The sequence below is a fragment of the Macaca nemestrina genome, chromosome 15 (genome assembly GCF_043159975.1).
Source record: "Macaca nemestrina isolate mMacNem1 chromosome 15, mMacNem.hap1, whole genome shotgun sequence".
NCBI lineage: Eukaryota > Metazoa > Chordata > Mammalia > Primates > Cercopithecidae > Macaca > Macaca nemestrina.
In genome coordinates this window covers 66157140-66181575 of record NC_092139.1, presented here as the reverse complement: position 1 = coordinate 66181575, position 24436 = coordinate 66157140, and the positions used below count along the sequence as shown (strand labels likewise).

The 24436-nt window shown below is 33.8% G+C and overlaps 1 protein-coding gene across 6 annotated transcripts in view; it reads left to right on the top strand.

Moving 5' to 3' along the window:
• Positions 1-24436, top strand: part of LOC139358594 (BTB/POZ domain-containing protein KCTD5-like) — a 141733-nt gene that overhangs the window by 86237 nt on the left and 31060 nt on the right. The window contains exon 1 of one of the 6 annotated variants that reach the window (XM_071079817.1): positions 9043-9158. The exons of the other annotated variants lie outside the window; for them this stretch is intronic. The gene's annotated coding sequence lies outside the window, so the exon portion shown is untranslated. Of the gene's footprint in view, positions 1-9042; positions 9159-24436 lie in introns of those variants that run through there. 6 annotated transcript variants of the gene reach the window in all.

Here is a 24436-nt window from a genome sequence, read left to right as displayed (position 1 = left end):
TAGGTCTAGCATATTGAATAGAGAGGAATCTAATCGTAACAGACAATTAGCTCAATATTAAATTATATTTATATAGCTAAACAATGTAAACACTTTATCTGAATTCTAAACTAAAGTCAGCATATGAATAAAGAAAAGTTTAGTCATAAAGTAGAAGCATGGTTTTGTCAACATAGAATAAAGACAGAGGTGATCACAGTGGGAATCAGAATAAGAAATATGGACATAAGGTGAAGCTTTTTTGTTGATATAGAGTGCAAGTTTTTTTTTAATCATAACAGTGGAAAATTAAGAGATGGTATCAAAAGTCACAGATTCCAGAAAGAATGTTATGTACATTTTTAAAACTACACGAAGATAACAAACAGCACTTAAAAACAACTGATTAAAAGGAAACAGGAAAAATATTTTCTGAAAATGTAATAATAACCCTCAAAGGTCCAAAAATATTTTTTTATATGATGAGAGTTAATGTGAGAAATGGTGTGTATGAGGGAAAAGGAGAAGTGGTAATGTTTGTTTTTTTCATCATAATCTCACTGTGCAGTTTCATTTTTTATGTAACTTTCACAAAATTAACAATAATACAAAACCTGCCCAAATTGCTGGTGACTTACATGAACTCAGTCACTACCAGAATAAATCTGATGAATCCTATGGGAAAAAATTATGAATGTTATTAATAAATTAATAAAAAAATTAAAGAAGCTATGCAGATGGAAACTAAGCATACGAAAAGATGCTCCATAGCATATGTTAGCAGAAAAAAATGCAAATTAATCCATTCTGTCACTGATGGACATTTGGGTTGATTCCAAGTCTTTGCTATTGTGAATAGTGCCGCAATAAACATACATGTGCATGTGTCTTTATAGCAGCATGATTTATAATCCTTTGGGTATATACCCAGTAATGAGATGGCTGGGTCATATGGTACATCTAGTTCTAGATCCTTGAGGAATCGCCATACTGTTTTCCATAATGGTTGAACTAGTTTACAATCCCACCAACAGTGTAAAAGTGTTCCTATTTCTCCACATCCTCTCCAGCACCTGTTGTTTCCTGACTTTTTAATGATTGCCATTCTAACTGGTGTGAGATGGTATCTCATTGTGGTTTTGATTTGCATTTCTCTGATGGCCAGTGATGATGAGCATTTTTTCATGTGTCTGTTGGCTATATGAATGTCTTCTTTTGAGAAATGTCTGTTCAGATCCTTCGCCCACTTTTAGGAAAATGTGGCACATATACACCATGGAATACTATGCAGCCATAAAAAAGGATGAGTTCGTTTCCTTTGTAGGGACATGGATGCAGCTGGAAACCATCATTCTTAGCAAACTATCACAAGAACAGAAAACCAAACACCGCATGTTCTCACTCATAGGTGGGAACTGAACAATGAGATCACTTGGACTCGGGAAGGGGAACATCACACACCGGGGCCTATCATGGGGAGGGTGGAGGTGGGAGGGATTGCATTGGGAGTTATACCTGATGTAAATGACGAGTTGATGGGTGCAGCACAGCAACATGGCACAAGTATACATATGTAACAAACCTGCACGTTATGCACATGTACCCTAGAACTTAAAGTATAATAAAAAAATAATAATAATAAAAAATAAAAATAAAAAAAAGAAAAATGCAAATTAAAACAACAATGAGATAGGACTATACAACCATTAAAATGACTACAATCTGTAACACTGACAGCAACAAATGATGAAAAGAATACAAAATAACAGGGATTTTTATTGCTGGTAGAAATGTAAACTAGCACAGCCACATTGGAAGACAATTTGGGAGTTTCTTACAAAAGTAAACACATTCTTTTCATATGATGCAGCAATCATGGTTTTAACTTTTTACTCAAAATAATTTAAAATGTATGTTCACACAAAAACCAACATACAGATGTTTATAGTAGCTTTATTCATGATTGCCAAAATGCGGAAATGACCAATATGTCTTTCAAGAGGTGAATGGACAAACTGGGATATCTTGAGACAATAGAATATTATTTCCTCCCCAAAAGAAATGACTTATCAAGCAATGAAAACAAATGGAGAAACCTTAAATGATATTGCTAAGTGAAAGAAGCCAATCTGAAAAGGCTACATAATTTATGTTTCCAACTATCTAGCATTTTGAAATGGCAAAGCTATGGAGACAGTAAAAAGATTAGCGGTGTTCACTGGTTAGAGTGGAGGAAGGCATGAATAGGCAGAGCACAGAAGATTTTCAGGGCAGTAAAAATAGTCTGTTTGGTATATAATGTGGGATCATATCATTATACATTTGTCCAAACCTATAGAATGCACACCAAGAGTGAACCATAAACTATGACTATAGGTAATCAGGATGTGTCAATGTAAGCTTAGTCATTGTAACAATTATAACACTTTAATGGGGTTTGCTGACAGTGGCGGAAGCTGTTTATGCATGGGAGCAGGAGGTATGTGAGCTAGAGGAAAGTATAGAGTTTTCTCTATACTTTCTTCCAAATTTTAGTGTGAACCTAAAATTTTTCTAAAGATAATCTTAACACTCTTTAAAATTAAAAATAGACATGTTAACAAAAAGTGAATTAAATTTGAAAGGGACACAAAATGTATTTACTTAAGGTGTTTTACTTAATAAGAAATATTTTTTCATGGCTCACGTTGGGAAATCATGATTGGCCTGAAAGATAATTTTTCCATTCCAAATGAGAATCTTAAACTATTATATAAAGTTGACCAGATAAAAAGCCAAAATGTTTTGAGAAATAAGTTTATTCTATGTAACTTGAAAACAAATTCTTAGCGAATGAACACTCTTTTGGTTTATGTATTTAAAAAATGTATTAGCATACTTATAGAATAATCACATTGTACATAGAGACAATTCAGTTAACAATTAAGGTTTCTGATTGATAATAAAGAAAAACAAATACAAAAATACTGCATAAAAATTTTATCAACAATAAATTCTGGATAATCATAGATCTGTGTTTTTTGTCAACCTGAAATAATTCAGTTCAAATCTTGTAAAAAACCAGAAAACAATTAATTATTGAAATAATCATTGCAGGAAAAAAAGCAAAGCATTGATTCCTTCATTCACATCATTTTGGAGTAAAACCCTCAAAGCTGTCATCTGTGAATATGAAAGACAATCATATTTTTGAATATGAAACAAAGATTAATGTTACTCCTGATTGAAATGGCACACACAAATGTTTGCATTAGTAGGTGTAGGGCATAAGAACAGAAGGGGATGAGAGCATGCTCTGAGATAAAACAATAATATTTACTGCTCTAACAGTATGGATGATGTCTAACTAGCTCTGTTCTTTGCTGACAATATGCCATCAGCCATAGTTGTATGAATTATTGATGTCTGATCAGCACTTCTCTTGAGCATCAGTACAATCAATATATCTGATTCTAATTCCAGGAAATCATTGTTCTTGACGATTCTAAGAAACTATACCACATTTAGTATTATGTGTCAATCATATGCTTTAGACTCAATTAGGAAAAGTGGAAATTTAAATCTAATATGATTTATTTTTAGTTTACACAAAATAATTTTATAATAATCTTTCTCAAAAGCCTACAAATAAAAACATGATATAATCTAATTGGCCTGAAAAACAACTTCAGTTGGCATGCAATAGCAAAAGTTATCATAAAGTAAAATAATGCAAAAATTAATCAAATGTCATATCATAATTTTGAACTTTTATTTTGTAGTTTGAAAAAGTCATGAAAAATTGCATGGCTTCTATATGTATTTGATGTTGGTTTTCCATTTAGATTAGAAAAAAGTAATCTGTTAAGTATTTATTTAACTAAAATTATACTACAACAAGTCTCTATTTAAGGTCTACTTAAATTTAAGAAGCATTTATTTACCACTTCCAGCTGCTTTGCTTCCTTAAACATCTGGAAAATGCAAATAGCTTAAAGGTACTGAAACCAAATTAAGGTGAAAAAAGAGTTGTAAAACATTATCAGATTTTTAAAATATTCTGCCTAAATAGTAGCTAATTTGTCTAAAATTATCATCTGTTTTTATAAATAAAAAGATCCATGTCATAGTTTATTATAGATGTTGGATTATTGTGTTTGTTTTAGTCTCATAAATATTTCAGGATTTGATTTTTTTTACTCAGAAAAACAAGAATAAATGCTTAAGTTTATAAATTGCTTTCATTCAATTACCACTGCTTTGGTCAGGGAATTCGCTTATAACTGAAATGGTGCTCAAAATACCAATAATATGTATTATCTCATATTTTAGGAAAATGAGACCCAGACTAAACTCTCCTGTATATGGACAGCTACAATGGGAATTCAGTAACTTCTGTACACCATTTTCATATCTATTAATTTGTCCATTTATTCCATATATGTATGTGTATATATATTCATTCATCTATTCCTTTATGCATTATTTATTTTAAAATAAAATTTACATTCCATTTTGCCAATGAAGTATTGCTTTATAGCTAGACGTCTAGAGAGATGGTCTCTGGATCCTTCTGTTACACTGGTGCCTGTCCTCTCTGAGGACATGGTGGTTAGCTTTTTTTATTATTATTATTTGAATTAATTTTATATTTATAAATGTTTGTCATCATTTGCTTTGATAAAATAAAGTTACTCAAAATAGTTCTATATATCTGCCCGAGAAGACACTAGCAGGAAATCAGATTCTTGATGCTGGGAGCTTAAATATGATTATAATAAGGGGAAAGTGAAAAAGTACAAAATAGGAGAGTCTATTTAAATACAAAGATGAGAGTATTGGCAGGATTGATGATTGATTTGATTTGCTTTGAGTTGGGTGGAGACAGGGAGTCAAGAAAGTTTTCCATGCTTTTCCCTTCTGCCAGTTTACGCAGATACACATTATCCACTGAACAACTACCACCAAAAGGTGAAAAAAATCAGTATTTGTATATGTACAATCTACTTTCCTTTCTTTATTTTTTTTTTAGATAGGAAAACATTAAACCATAGAGATACTTTTTTTCCTCCACTCCTACCTTTATTTTTATTATTTCTCTAGATATGAAAGCATTGAACCATAGGGATTCGAATTATCCTCTACTTCTTGGTTTACCTGTGAACATTTCCTGAACCTGTCTCCATGCTTTTTTGGCCTTGGCTGTCTTTAATCTGTATCCATTCAATTGTAATAAACTGTAACCATGAGTAAACAGTTCCTCTAGGTTCTGACACACCTGAAGTGGCTTTAGGTACACCATTCAACGGCTCATAATATATAGGGCTGAGCTCCTACAATGATCACTGCTTAGAATGTAGAATATGTTATGATACTCAGACTCATACCATGCATATCATCTCACTTAAAATAATGCAAAAATCGGCTGGGCGCGGTGGCTCACGCCTGTAATCCCAGCATTTTGTGAGGCCGAGGCAGGCGGATCACGAGGTCAGGAGATTGAGACCTTCCTGGCTAACATGGTGAAACCCCGTGTCTACTAAAAACTACAAAAAATTAGCTGGTCATGGTGGCGGGTGCGCGTAGTCCCAACTGCCCCCGGAGGCTGAGGCAGGAGAATGGGGTGAACCCGGGAGGCGGATCTTGCAGTGAGCCGAGTCTGCGCCACTGCACTCCAGCCTGGGCGACAGAGCGAGACTCCATCTCAAAAATAAATAAATACATACATACATAAATAATAATAATAGTAATGCAAAAATCATGAGAAAGATAAAGTGAAGTGAAATATTGACATGACATTAAGTAAAATGAAAATTGTGATAGCACATCATAGTGTAAGTAATGTACTTAGTATTATATAATAATGAGTACTATAATGTTTCATTGTTACCCTTAGAAGCTTGAAACTATGGTCCAGAAAACAGTTTTTGAGACAAAATAAAAAGTAGTTATGCATATAATGGTGATAAAATACATTATATTATAATCTGTTGTGTAATTACATTTCCAATTAGGTGTTTTATTTTTTACACAGCTTTTTTGAGATATAACTCACTTACTATGACAATTACCCATTTAATGTGTGCAATTTAACATTTTTTAGTATGTTCAAAAAGTTATGGAGCCATTAATATAATCACTTTTAAAACATTCCCATTATAATGAAAAGGTTATGGATATTAATTGTTCCAATTTCCCTCAAACCCGCATATCCCTAGGCAACTACAAATTTATTATTATTTTTTCTCTATAGATGTTTCAATTATGGACATATAATATAAAAATAGATAAGTATAATTTTTGGCCTTTGTGACTGGCTTCTTTCACATTTCTCTTGGTATTATGTTGTTAAGGGCCATCGTGTTTGGGCATGTGTTAGTATTTCACCTCCTTTTATTTCTGATTATATTCCATTTTATGAATACACTGAATATTAATTATCCTGTTTTCAGATGATGGGCATTTGCACAGCTTCCATTTTTTATCATTACGAATAATGTGGCTATAAACTTCCATGTACACATTTTTATGTGTACATATATTTTCATTTCTCTTGATATGTAACTAGGTGTGGAACTTCTAGGTTATATAATAATTCCATGTTTAACTTTTTTGTTTGTTTGCTTGGGAGACAAGGTCTGGCTCTATCGCCCAGGCTGGAATGCAATGGTGTGATCTCAGCTCGTTGCAACCTCCACCTCCCTGAGTTCATGCCATCCTCCCACCTCAGCCTCCTGAGTAGTTGATACTACAGGCACACACCACCACACCCGGCTATTTTTTGTAGAGACAGGGTTTCACCATGTTGCAAAGGTTGGTCTTAAACTCCTGGACTCAAGCAATCCTCCCGCTTCCACTTTCCAAAGTGCTGGGATTATAGACATGAGCCCCTGCACCCAGTTTGTGTAACTTTTTTTAAGGACCTGCCAAGCGATTTTCAATAACAGCTATATCATTTGACATTTTCTACCAACAGCATAACAGGATTCTAATGTTTTACATCATTATCAATGTAATTATTATCTGTCTTTTTTATTACAGCCATCCCATTCACACTAGGTGTGAAATGCTATCTCATTGTGGTTTTGTTTTGCATTTTTTTAATGGTTAATGTTGTGTATTTTCTTAAGTGCTTTCTGCTCATTTTTATATTATTTTGGGAAAATATTCAAATTTTCTGCCCATTTTAAATGTGCCTGTTTACATATTTATTATTGAATTGTAAGTGTAGTTTACATATTCTACACAAAAGTTCTTTATCAAATACATAATTTAAAAATATTTTCTCTCTTTTTTTGGTTGTCCTTTAATTTTCTTGATACTGGGCTTTGAAGTTCAAATATTTGTTTAACTTTAATGAAGTAGAATTAATTATAATTTGATCACTTTATAATTTTGGTGTCATATTCAAGAATAATTTTTCTAACCCAAGGCTACAAAGATTTAGTCACATTTTCTTCTAAGTTTCTAATAGTAGTTTTTCTTTCATTTAGATCTCTGAATCATATGAAGTGAATTTTGCATATTATTTTTGGCACAATTTTGTCTTTATTTTGCATATGGCTATCCGATAATCTCAGAAATATTTGTTATCAACTGATTTCCTAATTGAATTGAATTAACCCTTCTTTGAAAATCGATTGACCACACATTTAAGAGTTTATTTTTAGATTTTAAATTACATTTCATTGATATATTTGACTATCCTCAAGCCAGTACTATACTGTTTCAATTATTGTAGTTGTGTGAAAATTTTGAATTTGAGAAGGCCAAGTCACCCAAATTTATTCTTCTTTGTAAAAAGTGTCTTGACTATTCTTGATCCTTTCTATATTTATATAAATTTTGGGATCACTTTGCCATTTTCTTCAAGCAAGACACCTAGTAATTTGATGAGGATTGTATAAAATCTGTAGGTCAACTTGTGGAGTATTTGATGTGGATTTGTGTTGAAGGACACCTCGAAACTTCCAGTAAGTGTTAGCAATCATTCTTGGTAAGGAATAGAAACACTTTTGTAAATATTATGTGAATAAAATAAGCAATTAAATTAGCACTACAGGTGTAAAAGTATGACATAATATGAGTTCCCAAATAGCACATATATAGTGGGCATTTTTTAGTTCTTAAGCAGTAATTGTATAAGCAGGAGTTTTCTGCAGAATAAAGACTTTTTTTCACTTTAGGGAAGAATGTTTCCATTTACCTACTGCCATTTGGATGACAGTCAATTTTATATCTATAAATAAGAAAAGTCAGAAAATTCTGACTGCTTTCACTGTGATCTATATGTTACCAAGAAAAGTCTGGCCTCCTGGATGCTTTCTTGAGAAACACAAGTTTTCCAACAATATGTTTTCAAGCTCATTTTATGTATTTTATGGTATCACTCTAATGTGACCCTTGGAAATACTTCTGCAGTTTTACACATTACACAGCTACATAGTGTTTAGTGCTATCACACTCAGTATTTTTTTTTATTATATATTTTTCTTTCTGAAATACAGCCTTGGTTTTTGGACATTCTTTACTCTCCACCTTTGAAGGTGGGAAGGCTTTTAAGACTCATTGTTCAGCATTTCCTCCTCAAACATCAAATTGACAATGGTATCCTGCTGAGAAAATTTTTAGCATGGGATTGAAATCAATTTTTTTCACAACATATATTAAAGTTAACAAGTCATTATAGTTTTAAACATTATCTTTTTGATACCTATTATTGTGATTGTCATTCTGATAAGTATTGAGCCAGTCATAGTAAACTGAATTTCTCATATTACATAATAAACATATATTAAAAACAGTAATATCCTTCATTTTCTTGTTATTCTGTCAACCAATTATTATTCATATACATGAACACACACACAGTTTTCTTTCCAAAACTACTAACCAGAGTCCATGGTACAGGAGAATTAGACTTTTTTTTTTCCACAGAGAGATTTCTTATAAGAAAGCTATAATATGATAAACATTTTTTTTTTCTTGTTCTCGTCCTTGGAAAAATGAATGTCTTTATTCTACATAGGATGGTAATGATGTACTAGGTTAAAGGGTACTACTTGTGTGTTTTCTATTTAACAGAATGGCTAAAATAGATTCACTATGTCAATAGCCGCCCACGGAAAACCAGGAATGTATTGATTTCACCATTAAGGAGTCCACGACAGCAAGTGGAATCTTAACTTCATTAAGCTTAAGTAAGCACATTGCCATTACCTCAGACCCATCAGTCTTTTTTCCATTCGCTGACCGAGAATATCAAATGAGATGCAGTAGAAATCACTTTTAGTAGAGTATAAGAGAAAAGCTTTTGGAGTCTAAGTACTCAGGTAGAAATTTAGTTTCCTATAGATTAGCTTTGGAACTTAAGTATGTTATTTAATGTATCTGGGCTTTACCTTCCTCTTCTGTAAAATGATAATAATCATGTGTCTGCTTCCTATGGTTGTGGTTTAGAAGTAATGAGATACTACACGGAATATCATCTGGTATCAAACAAATAGTAATGCAAAAGTTACCATTATTCGTCTTATTATGTACAATGGCTTCTTATGTAAGTTTTGGATATGTTTGCAAGGAAAGTTTAGGCTGTTTAATTTAAAATATTATTGACAGTACTTCATTAAACTTCCAATAGAGGACGTGTATTGTAGGTAAGGATACAAGTACGGCCATTTTCATGAGAGGAGAGGTCTGTGAGTGTCATAGTGCCAGCATTTTATGGCAAAATACACAGATAGAGTAACAAATTAAAAGACAGCAAAGAAAAATAATAATTAATGTAAGGCATGTTGAAGCTAAAATTTTGGCTGATAACAATTTTAGTCAATGTACCTTAATGAGCAGTTGGAAAAGGGTAAGAGTTACTTGAAAAGTAAATTAATTTTTAGATAGGCTACAGCTCATTGAGTTCATATTATTCAAAAAAAAAAAAAAACCTGTAAGAGATAACCTGGACGAAGGTTTTAGATAAACTATTCTTCTCTAAAATCGAAGGAAGATAGGAAGGGTTTGGATCTATCAGACAGTGAACAGAGAATAAAATATGCATCTAATTCATGACAAATGAATTATTATTAGACACTATACAGGCCTAATTGAAAGAAATGAAGAAACAACAAAAAGAGAAAGTATGAGAGACTTATCGATAGCCCATAAATATACAGAATAAAGCAGAAATTAATATTTACACCACCTTTGAAATTGAATGAATTACTTGACACTGAAATAACACAAATTCAAAAATTAAGGAAATAATATTTTTCTGAAATTTAAATATCTCTACGTACTTCTCTAAGGGTGCAGCTATGGAGTGGTAAATGGCAACTAAGTCCAAATATTTGCTGAGAGTGATTCCACAGTTGAGACGAATGTAGAAATAATGAAACAAACTCTTTGCAAAGGACGGGGAGAATTTGTTTTCTCAACGTCTCTCCAAACAAAGGGAAGAATTTGTTTTCTTAACCACCTCCCTCCGAGAATAAGAGATAGAAGAAATGACAAATATAAAGATTAGAGGGAGAAAAGAAAAGAGGAGGAGAACTCTTATCTTACCAGGTATAAAATAAATAGAAAGGAGAAAAAAAAAAGTCATCAGGACAACTGTGGAAAATCCCTGATAAAAACGGTCCTACTTGGCCCGGCGCGGTGGCTCACGCCTGTAATCCCAGCACTGAGGGAGGCCAACGCAGGCTGATTGTTTGAGGTCACAAGTCCAATACCTGCCTAGCCCATGGTGAAACCCCTTCTCTACTAAAAACACAAAAAATTAGCTGGGCGTGGTGGCGCACACCTGTAGTACTAGCTACTCAGGATGCTGAGGCAAGAGAATCGCTTGAACCCAGGAGGCGGAGGTTGCAGTCAGCCGAGATTGCACCACTGCCCACTGCACTCCAGCCTGGGCGGCACAGCGTCTCAAAAAAAAAAAAAAAAAAAAAAAGTAAAAGGTCCTAAAGAGTTGCCTTGTATAGAGGATACCCTAATCCTGAGAAGTGGGAACTGTTTTACAGGGCAGTATCTACATTTATTCAGCACTGCAGTGAGAGCTACAATGTTTATAAAGCCCTCCATGAGCTTGACACAAAGCTCCTTACTAGATGAGGGTGTTTACATTTCAATTACATATCGACCCAAGTGATTTCACAGGGCACCAGTGTCTATGGTTCATTCTGAAAGCTGATGAAACTGATCTCTGAAATTTCAGAATAAGATCTTTACAGGGCTTTGTGGGATCTCAGCGCCTCAGTGGCAGTAAAGCCAATATTGTCATTAAACTTTGACTAGGAACAAACATTATTTTGCCCTGTTATCAAAACTTCGATTGGCCGGGCGCGGTGGCTCAAGCCTGTAATCCCAGCACTTTGGGAGGCCGAGACGGGTGGATCACAAGGTCAGGAGATCGAGACCATCCTGGCTAACACGGTGAAACCCCGTCTCTACCAAAAAAAAAAAAAAAACCTAGCTGGGCGAGGTGGCGGGCGTCTGTTGTCCCAGCTACTCGGGAGGCTGAGGCAGGAGAATGGCGTGAACCCGGGAGGCGGAGCTTGCAGTGAGCTGAGATCCGGCCACTGCACTCCAGTCTGGGCGACAAAGCGAGACTCTGTCTCAAAAAAAAAAAAAAAAAAAAAACACTTCGATTAGTAATAATTATTTTCGGACTTAAAGAGAGGTTTACTTGGTTGTGGAATGTCATAAAAGTGAAATCTGTAGCAAGACACACCAGAAGAACTGAAGAAAATAGTAGGGACTGAGGACTTAAGCAGGAATTATAAACTGGGTGTTTTCAAACATACTTTTCAATTTCTCACTAGAATGTATGGGGATATAGGTTGCATCCACTAGACTATGGAAGGGCAATGCTGCACTGCAATAGCTAGAACCAGTCAGTTAAATCGAAAAAAAAAAAAAAAATTCTGAAGACAACAAAGAGGTGTGAAACAGCAAAAATGTGCTAAAATAAAATTGTACAGAGGGTGTGTCTGCTCATGGTGAGTTGAGGGTTACTGGCTGCTTTGTTTGCAATGTGTAATTCCAGTTCTAAGGATCATGTTCAGATCAGGCTGTGGAACTCTGATGTGAAAAAGAGGAAAATGTGGACATTTTTAGAATATGAGATATTTGCTAAATACACTGGAGGTGCTGGGAACTATGACACAAGGTTTTAAATGGTGATATGAAAGCATCTGCAGCCTCAAAGTTAATGGTACATAAAGTCCTAGTGGAGAGAGTGAGTCTGCATTAAAGATGTGATAGTCTTCAAGAAATGTGCAATCTTTGAAGCTCTTTGGATTGAGAACCCTGTACATAAACCTCAAAATCTTTTCAATACAGAACTAATGCTCCCACAGTCTGTCCTGTGTGAAGAGTCATAGCTCTAGCAGGAGCTAGTCTGAAGTCTGGGGGTATTATCGCAGGGTAGACAAGATAGAATGAGTCATCATCTCTTGATAGACCAGGCTCATTTTTCCTTTTTAATAGAGTAAAACTGGAATTGTATCTTTTGGGAGTGTCATCTAGATCATCTGTTGTTCTATACAAAATTTCTAGCATACACTGTGTGCAAAGTGGTAGAAAAGTATGAATGGTAATGAAGAAAAATGCAAATATAGAATCAGATGTATAAATGATGATTCAGATATTGAAGTTTACGTAAAGTATCTCAAAGTAACCTTAAAAAATGAAGAAAAGTATAAATAACATGGAAAATTTCAATAGTTTTAACAGAGAGTTCTAATCTATTCAGTCTCATGATTATGTGATAACTGAATATAAACTATCTGGAGTTGTGTTTACAGTACACTGGACAAAAGAGAAAGAGAATTACTAAACTCAGTGACAGATCCATGGAACATATCTGAATTGAAACAAACAAACAAAAAATAGAAAACAAAACCCACCAGATACATTTAAGGGCCATATCAATAGGACTAACAGGTATAATTAGGATCAGAGAGTAAGGAGGAAACCCTACAAAGTTGTAATAATGTAAAATATGTAAATGCTTCTCACAACAGGTAAGGAGAAATAAATAGTAGAAACAGAATTTAACAAAATGTTTATCAAAAATTTTCCTAGTAATGAAAGACATCAAATCACAGAATCAAGAGTCTCAGCTAACCCTACAAAGCAAACCAAACACATAATCAGGCACATATAAACATACTTCCCAAAGCACTTGTCAAACTATTTTAATTCCAAAGGCATAGAGAATATCTTTTAAAAGCTGTTAGGGGTGAACATTGAATGCAAAGGTGAATTAATAAGATAGCTGACTTTTCAACAGAAATCATAGAAGTAAAAGAGTAAACTTGTGAAAGAAAAAAAATATCTAACAGATTATTTAGATTTCTAGAGGTAGAATAAATAAGAGAATAAAGAAGGAACTTCAATAAAGAAAGACATTTTAAATGCATACAAACTAAGAAAATCATCAAAAGCCCCAAAAGAAGTGCTTCTTTCAGAAGTAAGGAAGTAAAAAGTTCTTTAGAATAAACAAAATTATTCAAGAGAGAAACAGAGAAACCTCCCATTCTCCATTAAACGGCAAGGGTTCTAAAATCTCTGAGGAAAGGAATATCATTTTACAAAGACAAAGGTGGAGTTTTTTTTTTTAATTCCATTCAATGAAATTTACTTTACCTTTATAAAACACTTTTAAATATTTATCCCAATATGTCTGTTACACACACTGATACTCAGGTTCATGATGATAGCAAATTAGTGAGTTTACAGTATATACAACAGGCACATGCACACATATGATGTGCTGCACAATTGCATAGCATGTTACTGACTCCTTTCCACTTAAACCTGGGAGTAGAATTAGGAAGCTAGGTAATTTTCTTTATGCCTGTTTTCAATTTTTGAAAAGGAAATAAGAATGAATGTTTGATTTTATGTAAATTAGAATAATTAGAAAATAAAGTATTTGTGAAGATACAAACACAGATATGAAAAATATCATGAATTACAGAACTATTATTAGACAGTCAGATACATATATCTAATTTAAATCCAATTAATTAGGATTATGAGACACAATAGGAAGCCAACCTGTGCTACATCAATAGAAATAGAATGTTCAAAAACCTTAACCAAAAGTAAGCTGTGATGACCACAGGTTACTTTTGGTTAAGACATGAGATGGAGGGGAGTTCAAATTTAGGAGACTCTGATCTTATATGAAGCTACTGAAGATCAGTCTATCTTTCCCTGTGGAGAGTGAGAGATAGATCTAACTTTATTTTCAAAAGGAAGCAAAAGTCCCACTGGGAAAAATGTGACTATTTCCATAAAAATTGAACTCTACTTTAGTATTATATTTAAGTATTTATATAATGCTCAGTTCAGTTTATATAATTACACACATATAAAATAAATTTCAGTTAAGAATATTAAACACAAGTGGAATAAACTTTTTTTTTAGAAAAAAGCAAGTTAATCAGTAGAAATATAAAAACTAAAAAATTGTTCACTATTCTATGATTAGTTATTATACTTTCCCCAGTAACTGGGAAACCTCAGTCAATTGACTTATCTATTGATTGAACATAAGCAATAAAAATTTCTGCTGTATACATGCTTATAAACTTTGGATTTATTTTTCTGTGTGTGTGTGTTATGTCTATTTGTGGATATGTGAATAATGTATTATGTAAATATAACATAATTTTGTGATCAAAAATAAAATCAGCAATATTTAGTATTTCTTATTGATGAATTTTCAATTAGAAAATCAACAAAAATACTTGTGTCAAAGAAATATTTGTATACTGTTTCACACTTACTAGATTGGAGATATGAATTTTAACTAAAGTCTTAGAAAATTCCTTAACTCAATTTGCTATTTACTTATATTTTTAATAAACATTATTTTTTTCTAAAGTAGTCAAGTTGGTATTACCATTTTTACTTTTAAAGAACTAAGCTACCAGTTTTTACACAATAAGAAAATGAAAACATCATCAATTTCACCTAAGTTATCTGCCACAAAAGTTGCCAAACTCGTGGCTTAAACTCCTAACATATCACTCACTTTTATGTAAATGAGTTGCAGAGTAGTAGACTTTTCACATATCACATTTGCAAATATTTTCAGTACTAAAATTGTATCCTATCTTTATTAGTTGTTGAATTTAAATTGGGCTTCTATCAACTTATTTTTTATTCTCCACATTAGTGCAGCAGGATTCAGACAGCTTAATATATAATAGAATTAGTGAAGACCTGTGTAGCTCCATCATAACTGACTTCTGGGTGTCATAATGCAGCTCTGATTTTAACAGAACTCATACTAGAGTTCTATACTGCTGGACATATATCTGCAGTTATACCTTGCACATTATAGATCATTATTATATAACATTCTCCTTGAAATAAGTTTCAAATAAGAGCAGAATCATATTAAGTGTTCTGAAAATAGTCAATTTACATAAAAAAGCATTGTCATACCAATACAAAGAAGGAATGGTGTAAGAAAACTACTTTTATTAATAGAAAATTGAAAGAGAACATTTTACATGCAAGATTTGGAAAACATCCCAGAGTCAACTCATGTATAAAGAACACTGAACCATGTTAAAGCAGGAAGGTTTATTTTCTCGTAACCTTCAATAACTAAGGATTCTATTGCGAGTCCTTCTAATGACTCACTGAAAAAGGTTATAGAAGGTGAATGTAGAGGTTACATAAAGAAGTGTACTGATTCATCTATTTTAAACAGGAAGGAAAAAAAAAAACAGAAAACAAGTTTATGCCATTAGTTAAAAGGCCCAACAGAAATAGATACTTTTCTAAAATCAAGTGTGCCCATATTTGTACTATAGTCATCTTTTGAATAACTTGGCTTTTTGCCCTTCCTCTGCTGGCATATTTGTGATAGGAATAGATGACAAGTCTCACCTTACTTTGAAAAAGTATGCTTTTCCCAAATTCCTTCATCAATCTTGTGTATATACATATGTGTGTGTTTATACAAATGTATGTATATCTATGCACAGATATATCCAGATATAGATATACACTTTTTCTATAAGAGGATAATTTAGTTTAAAATAAGAAAATGTCACTAATTTTCTTTTGGTCTAGAAGTTCTGTACAAATAAGTAATTAGCACGTGAATTCCTACTCTGTGGATTTCTTACTGTTCTTCCAAGTATTCAGGGAGTGTTTGTGCTCTATCAGGGGAAGTGTTGTATGTACTTTTCCCCTGGTTAAAAATGAAAATAAGTGACAGGTCCTGATGGGATCGGTTTCTTCCTATAGCAGGTGTGTGGTATGAAAGCAAGAGCCTGAAAACTCTCTCCTGAGTGTAGCGAGTTTTAAAAACACTACTGCTTGGTTCAGTAAAATGCCAAGGCCATGACAAATGGGCAAGATATCCATATTTGAATCTCTATTACTATCTGCTAATTACCTTATACTTCAAAAATATATATTTTTACAGAGACCGTAATAAGTTTGTTTAGTCATGCACATAGAAGTGAAATGAAGTGTTAGAAAATAAAAGGAAGAATAAAGTAGTTGGGCCATAAAAGGTGGGGAACAAATGCTAAGAAAAGAACAGTCTTGAGGAAGGTGTTTGAGTTACTATAATAATCACCACCAGTGGGTAGATGCCATTATTACTGGCCAGTATATATGATTTAAAATATTAAGAAAAATCAGACCCAACAGTATGCAATAGAGAAATGAGAGAAATATTGATCTCATCTGCTGGGTCTTCACCTAAATTTTGCTTCTAAAATTTTTCTTCTCTCATCCGATAAAGCTTAATTGTAAAGGCATTTAATCCAGGCGAATTGCTGTAACTCTTTTGTAGGTAGACAGACAAATGTGAATTATAATATTCTTAAATACGTCTTATTTATTTTTTCTATTTCTTGTACTGGGGTGTGTATGTGTGTGAAAGAGAAAGATTGTTATGTCCTAGAAATAGTATTTTGTAAACATAATTTCATTTATTTTCACAGAATCTACATTTTCTAAGTTTCAGTTGAGAAAATGAGTTTCAAATGGGTTAAATAATTTCTTCAAAAATACTTTCCCTGTACTTGTTAAATCATTTCGAGTATCTTAGCCTTTCTGTCTTGTAAATTATACTTCACTAGAGCTGGGTGTGCTACAGTATTTAAGCCTGCAGTAAGTTCTTTGTGGAACACTGCACTCAAGATTAAAAGGGTTTAAACATAGACTTATTTCCATAAATATATGCTTTGTTTTGAAGTATAGCCATACAAAAATATCATCATGAGAGTTTTTTTATTTAGATACAGGATTTTTAAAATGCCAAACTTACTGTTTACTAAGTTATTCTGATGTGGTTGTGAAAATCTTCTCATTATGAACTAGTGATTATGCTGTTACCATCACCAGGCTCATCACAAATCCATCAACTTCTTGTTTACAAATAATCCTCTCCCCATGATTATCAGACCTGGGACCTCAGATTTTTTTTTGTCTTCCCTTTCTCTAGATTTATGTCTAAGTAAAATTTTCCCAATTTCTTCAATAAGTTTTGGAAGCTAGGTTTCATTCTCATATGCAAAAAACTAAATCACAGTAATATGCTGCATGTCAGTTTCTTCAAATGGATTGTAATGGGTTTCTGATGAAAGTTCATAAGAAAGTCTTTTGATATTACTCAGAAATTCATTTTATTATGAATTGTCACTAAGATAATTCTTTGTCTCAACTAAAGACTTGACTTTTCATAAAAAAGACTAATTTTCAATAAAAAATTAGATTATTAAGGCTAAGTTTAGAAATAAAGGACTGTATAAAGAAAGGAATCATAACTTTTGAATCCAGTTTGTAATTATTGCTATACTCAGAAATAAAGGACCATGAAGATAAAAATAAACTTTTGAATTGAAATTATATTTATATCTATGTCCACCCAATATTATTACTTAAAATAATCTCCAAGCTAGTGAGCATAGCAGAGATGATTATTAAAATTTTACATACACTACAATATAGCTAAATTAACATACAACTTCAAACCATATATAATTATACATAATTTTATTTGAATTGGAATGCATATTTAAGCAATCTAAAACATACACATTCAATTTAAAGTAATTATATTCCTTCCTATATATGTTATTTCAATGTTCTTATAATAAAGTATGTGTGTACACACCTATGTAAAATACATACAGATTTGACCCTTCACATCTGTGTGTTCTGTATTCATGGATTCAAATCAATGATGGATTAAAAAAAACATTTAGGAGAAAAAATTCCACAAAGATCCAAAAAGTAAAACTGGAATTATGTATTCACCTAGCATTATGTGAAATCAATGCAAATGAAGTAATGTATAGGCGTTGTATTACATATCATAAATAATCTAGATATAACTTAGAATTATTATGTGCATAGAATGCGCATAGGTTACATACAAGCACTGAGTCATTTTAGATAAGGGACTGGGGCATCTCAGGCTTTTGGTATCCACTGGGGAACCCAATACCCCATGCATACTGAGGAATGACTATATTTAGATGCACATATATAAACTACATTCATCTAAAGATAATGTAATATAATTTTCATTGTTTTCTTCATTTATAAGGATATTACTTATTCTTTAAGTATACAACTTAAGAAGACATAAAAATAATACATGATTCAGAATTAATATATGTACATGGAAAATCACATGTGAGGTATTCAAAGCAGGGTGAATTTCCAAGAGTGCGTCTATTTTTTAAGTGCGGATATGGGTAACTTTTGGATGTATACTTTCTTCTGATTCTATAATCCCAACTCATTACCAGAAGATCCAGCTATTTTATAAACAGGGTCTAGGGTGGATTTCTAACAATGGCAGGATGTCCCCAAAGGGATTTCTGAGATCTCTGAGGCTTTCAGTTCTCGAGTTTAAGACACAGTGTTTAGGTGTCATTTTCTCGAGTTTTAGAATAGAGTCTAAGGAACAGAAGTCTGAAGTGGCTAAGTTCTATGGCAGATCAAAGGAAAACACATGAATCTGAGGCTGTTTGAAGTGGTCAGACTGGTCCTGCTGAATGGATACTACCAGGATCTAGAAAAGTCCTGACTTACTCACCTGCTTTGCACTGGCGTCCTGAAAGTCCGTGGTCTTATTTATACCAGTTTCATTATTGCTCTGAATATTCATCCTTGCAAGCTTTTAAAGCTGTCTGTATTCAAACAACATACAGTAGCCTCAGAAATAAGAGGCCCCTTACCATTCTCAATAGACAGGTCTATAATGGCCAGGTGCGATGATTTGAAGGCTATCTCCAAAACTTATGTTGAAATTTAATTTCCATCTTGCTGGTGTTAAGATGTAGGACTGTTAAGAGGTGATTAGGCCATGGGGGCTCCACCTTCATTAATGGATTAATATTGTTATTAATGGAGTGAATTCGTTGCCATGAGAATGGGTTAATGTAAAGGTGAGTTTGGCCCTCTCTCTGTTGCTTGCTCTTGTGTTTCCTTGTCCTGCCTTCTGCCATGGAGTGATGTGGCACTAAGGTCCTTATGAGATGTGAGTTCCACACTCTTAGACTTCCATGTCTCCAGAACCATAAAGTAAACAGGCTTATATTGTTAATAAATTACCCAATCTCATGTATTCTCTTAGAGTAAAACATAATGAACTAAGACAAAAAACTGGTTCACAGAAGTGAGGCTGTTACTATAACAAATACTTGAAATGTGAAAGTAACTTTGGAACTAAGTCATCGTTAGAAGCTGGAAGACTTTGAAGGAGTATGCTAGAAAAAGTCCAGAGTGCCATGAATGGAGTGTCAAGGGTGATTCTGATGAGGGCTCAGAAGTAAATGGAAAAGGTAGAGAAAGTCTACAACTTCTTAGAGAAGAAGTTCTCTAACGTGATCACTTAAGTGGTCATGATCAGAATATTGGTGGAAGCATAGACAGTAAAGGCGATTCTGATAAGGTCTCAGATGCAAAAAGGGAATGTCTTATTGAAAAAGAGAGAAATGCCCATTCTTGTTATGAAGTATTAAAGAACTTTAATGAATTTTGCACATGCTGTACGGCTTTATGGAAAGTGAAATTTCAGAAAAATGAACGGGAATATCTAGTGAAATAAGTTTCTAAGTAAAATATTGTAGAAATTGTCTACATACCTTTAACCACATAAAATAAAAAGTGAGATAACATAAAAGACTTAAAGCTACAATTCATAATTAAGAGAGAAATGGCACGGAAAGATTTTGAATATTTTCAACCTGGTCTTGTACAGAATGAAAGAGCATACTCAGGAGCACAAACCAAGGACGTGGCCAAGCAACTATCTGCTAAAAAGATTAGTACAGAAAGAAGGGATCATAAAAATAATGGCAGAATGTCCCTAAAGGGGTTTCTGAGATTTTTGAGGCTGCTTTTTTTATAACGGTTCCAGAACTGGAGGAAGGCAGAATAGTTTGCAGAGACAGGCCCAGGTCACCCTCTATGACAAGCTGCCCATAATCACCCCATGTAATGCTCCACAAATTTTAGCACAGCTCCTTGGTTGCTCCAATCACAGCTCAAGCGGGTCCAAGTGCAGCTCCATCCACCATTCTGGAAGGTTCAAGCTATAAGCCTTGGTAGAGTCCATGTGGTGCTAATTTTGTAGGTGTGCAGAATGCAGAGCCGTGGGGGCATGACTTCCTTCACCTTGATTTTCAGTGTTGTCACGAACAGCCTAGGGGCCCAGTCAGTGACTTGTTGCTCTCTCTCACAGAGAGCCCCCACTAGGGTGATGCCTAGCTTAGCTGTAGTAGTGAGGTCACTATCATGACCTCATAACTGTAGAGCTACCACATTGCAGCATCAGCCTGGGAGAGCTGCAGGCACAGGATACCAACAAATGAGAGCTGCTGGATGAACTAAACATAGCAAAGTTATAGGGGTGGGGCTGCCTAAGGTTTTAGGAGTCCAACTCCTGTTCCACTGTGCCCAGGATGTTAGACTTGGAGCCAGAGGAAATTATTCAGGATCTTTAAGACTTGAAGTTGTTTTCTTTGTTGAGTTTTGGACTTTTGGGGACCAGTTACTCCTTTCTTCTTGTTATTTCTCCCTTTTGGACTCGGGATGCATGCATGTTAATTTCACAAGCTCACAAATAAATAAAAGTTCCCTCAGGCAGAATTGTGCCTTGAATCACACCCGTATCTAATTCAGATGAGAGTCTGGACTTTGGACTTTTGAGTTGGTGCTGGAATAAGTTAAGGATTTGGGACTCTTGGGGTGTAATACATACATTTTGTTTGTGAGAAGGACATGAGTTTTGAAGGGTCAAGATTAAAATGCTGTGGTTTGACTGGCTCCTCCAAAAGTTATGTTGAAATTTAATCATCATGGTGACTGCATTAAGAATTCAGATTGTTAAGGGTGGTGAGTAGACAACAAGGGCTCCACCCTCATTAATGGATTAATGTCATTATTGTGAGTGTGGGTTGTTAAAAAAGTGAGTCTTACTCTCTTGCTTTAAAAAAGTGAGTCTTACTCTCTTGCTTTCACATTTTCTTCCTTTTCAGCCTCCTGCCATAGAATGATGCAGCGTAAAGTCTTTCACAAAATGCCTGCCCCATGCTCTTACAGATTTCATTCTCCAGAAACATGAGCTAAATAAACTTCTATTGATCATAAACTACTCAGTCTCAGTCATTCTGTAATCACAACACAAAGTAGACTAAGACATAGACTATAATTTTCACTGCACTCTTTTAAAAAGAATATCATGCTAAAGAGTCATAGTTTGCCAATTCTCTGAGATATGTATGAAAAACTCCAATAGTATGGCTGATGAAGTATCCTAAACTTTCTGATATAGGCAAGCCAAGAAAAATTATAACTACTAAAATAAAACTCTGCAGAAAAATCCAAGCAGTGAACTCCTTTTGAGGTCATTAAAAATCAAATAACAAGACTTCTTAGGTAGATATAAAGATACGATATACAGGTAGAACACATAAAAACAATAAGCAATTATGTAACTAATTTTCACCCTAAAAAATTCAAAGACAGAAAAAATCATGCTGCTATAAAGACACATGCACACGTATGTTTATTGTGGCACTGTTCACAATAGCAAAGTCTTGGAATCAACCCAAATGTCCATCAGTGACAGACTGGATTAAGAAAATGAGGCACATATACACTATGGAATACTATGCAACCATAAAAAAGGATGAGTTCGTGTCCTTTTGTAGGGACATGAATGCAGCTGAAATCCATCATTCTCAGCAAACTATCACAAGAACAGAAAACCAAATACCACATGTTCTCACTCATAGTTGGGAATTGAACAATGAGATCACTTGGACACAGGAAGAGGAGCATCACACACCGGGTCCTATTATGGGGATGGGGGAGGGATACCATTAGGAGATATACCTAATGTAAATGACGAGTTAATGGGTGCAGCACACCAACATGGCACATGTATACATATGTAACAAACCTGCATGTTGTGCACATGTACCCTAGAACTTAAAGTATAATAATAATTAAAAAAAATACTTTAAAATGTTAAAAAAAAAAGAATGTTGAAATTTAGTTGTTGAAATTAAGTGATGACATACTACAATTTTTTAAAAAAATATATGATTGTAAGGAGACATAGGAAACAAATGCAGGATGCTAATATATTAAAAATGAGGCCGGGCGCGGTGGCTCATACCTGTAATCTCAGCACTTTGGGAGGTTGAGGCGGGCAGATCACGAGGTCAGGAGATTGAGACCATCCTGGCTAACATAGTGAAACCTTGTCTCTACTAAAAATACAAAAAATTATCCTGGTGAGGTGGCACGCTCTAGTAGTCTCAGCTACTCAGGAGGCTGAGGTAGGAGAATCACTTGAACCCAGGAGGCACAGGTTGCAGTGAGCCAAGACCACGTCACTGCACTCTAGCCTGGGTGACAGAGCGAGACTCCTTCTTAAAAAAAAAAAAAAAAAAAAAAAAAAAAAAACAAAAAAAAAACTTCCAGGAGGAGAAAAGAATCAATTAAATGTAAAGGAAAATAAACCTATAGTAAGAAATATGTGAATATTCATATTAAGGCTGAAAAAGAATGGCCGGGCGCGGTGGCTCAAGCCTGTAATCCCAGCACTTTGGGAGGCCGAGACGGGTGGATCACGAGGTCAGGAGTTCGAGACCATCCTGGCTAACACGGTGAAACCCCGTCTCTACTAAAAAATACAAAAAACTAGCCGGGCGAGGTGGCGGGCGCCTGTAGTCCCGGCTACTCGGGAGGCTGAGGCAGGAGAATGGCGTAAAAACCCGGGAGGCAGAGCTTGCAGTGAGCTGAGATCCGGCCACTGCACTCCAGCCTGGGCGACACAGCGAGACTCCGTCTCAAAAAAAAAAAAAAAAAAAAAAAAGGCTGAAAAAGTACCATATGAGATTAGTAAATATTTAAAACACATATATGTGAATATCCTAGGTATTTTTGCACTTGCAGTTCCACACTAAATTGTTATCTTAACCTTTGTTAAACAATGGGAAAGCACAAATTGCGAATTGGCATTATATCATAGTGATTTCATAACTATATCCTAGTGCTTAATTTCTTTATATTTAAATATAATTGTATTTTCCTGTATTCAACCTAAAGTCTGTGCTGTAGGATTTTAAATGTATAATATACAAGAAAAATAACTGAAATTACTTCATTTTAGTGTATCTGTCATTATTTACTGTCCTACCCTCAAATATATTCACTAAAGTATCATCACTTTTATAGAAAACATATATTTAAAATATAATTATTATTTTCTGAGAAGATGTTAATATTCATGAGCCAGATTTAATTGATTCCTTGGGGTTTGACAAAGAATAAATATTCCTTTTTATATTTCTAATATTTCCTCCTATATAATGATAAATATTTATACACAGGTTTTACATTAAATTTTTCATGTATGACGTCAATTTCTTTTACTAATGTTCAAAATTGGAATTGTATTATGTATGTATGTGTACATGTGTAACTTTCAAAAATCATGAGATTAAGATCTTTACTCAAGTTTATTTTAGCATCTACTTAATGTAAATGAACTATGGAAGATAATTTGTCATTCCTTATGTTATTGTTTAAACACAAGATTTTTAATTATAAAAATCTGAACTTTTCTGTGAGCCCTCAGTACTATTTTAAACATAGACAGAAAAATCATGTAAAATAAAGTGGGAAACTTTTAATACTGAAAGAGTATTCTTCCATTTATTAGAAGATCTAATGTGTTAGACTAATTTTTTTTTTCTTAAAGAGGATAATTTGACAGAATAATTTACAGAAACCCCAGTCTACTAAAATTAAAGAGAAGGAAAAAAATTAAAATTCCCAAACACATTTATAAAGATTGTCAGAGGCCTTTGTAAAAATATTTTAACCAAAGTGCTTTTGTCTCAGTTATGAGGTCTATTATTTTAATTAAATTTCTGCTTTTAGGTTTCCTATTTCCTTTCTTTTAAATTTATGTTTCTTC